Raw genomic sequence first — 1,057 nt, forward strand, 5'->3', positions numbered from 1 at the left:
CTGCAAATGGCTAAATTGTTTCCTGCAACCCTGTATATCCTGCATGCAACAGCATTTGGGGTGCTTGATGGAATACAGTGGATGAAATGATGACCCATCAACGCCGAGGGAGGGGTCATGAGATGCTCCCACTTGTCAGCATACCACACAGCCATTGCTGGGTCAAAGCCTGCTGGCTTCTTCTTTACCTCTCCAAGTAAGTATCTCATGATGTTGTCAACCACAGTGTAAAAGCCTCTAGGGAGACCCTTGGAGATTTGATGCCTATCATCTTCATCGGAATCACTGTCGTCTGATGGAGCTGTGGCCTTGGTGATGGTTGCCTTCTCCTTGACTGACATGGACTTTCCCCTGGCTCTTGAACTGCGTGTGGCTGGCTGATCTTGCTGAGGAGGTTTGGATTGGCCTGATTTTCCTCCACCACCAGAGATGGGAACTGATTTCTGTCCTCTCGCAGTGGGGTTAAGGGAGGTGCTCCGCCCTGGAGTTGGTGGAACACTGTCAGCAGAGTGCACCGATGTTGATTGAGCTGTATGACAGAGTTTGTTGGGTGGGTCCTCTGAGTTCTTGTCAGGGGACGAGTCAACTTGGCTGTTTAACCTTTTCATGCCAGGCTTGGGAACCCGTTCATTAGTAAGCGGAGTGAAATCCATGAGGGCCTTGAGAATCCCATCCATAGATTCTATCCCTTGATCAGTGTTCTTGGTTTGAGCTGAGATAGGGGCAATTCCGTCCATGATCAGAGTAAGGTGGTTTTTTGTATATCTTTGATTGCCTTAGAATCTAAATAGTAAGCCGAAGACTGGTTCAAATCAACAGTTATTCCAGCCCAGTGAGCATTGACCTTCATGACAGATGCCACAGTTTTGCTGAACTCTTGCGTGCAATGTTTGACACTCATTTTCTTTAATTTACTTGCCAACACATGTTCATCCGTTAGCTTGCAAATTAAAGAAAAGTTTGCAAAATTGCTGTCCATCCGATACAACTGTACCAAATGGTCCCAAGACGCAACTTTGCGGACTCCGTCTTAAACGAAATGGAGATCGGCCTTTAA

The sequence above is a fragment of the Dendroctonus ponderosae genome, unplaced genomic scaffold, assembly GCF_020466585.1.
Source record: "Dendroctonus ponderosae isolate FM_Combo_2020 unplaced genomic scaffold, Dpon_F_20191213v2 Dpon_F_20191213_8, whole genome shotgun sequence".
Taxonomy (NCBI): Eukaryota; Metazoa; Arthropoda; class Insecta; order Coleoptera; family Curculionidae; genus Dendroctonus; species Dendroctonus ponderosae.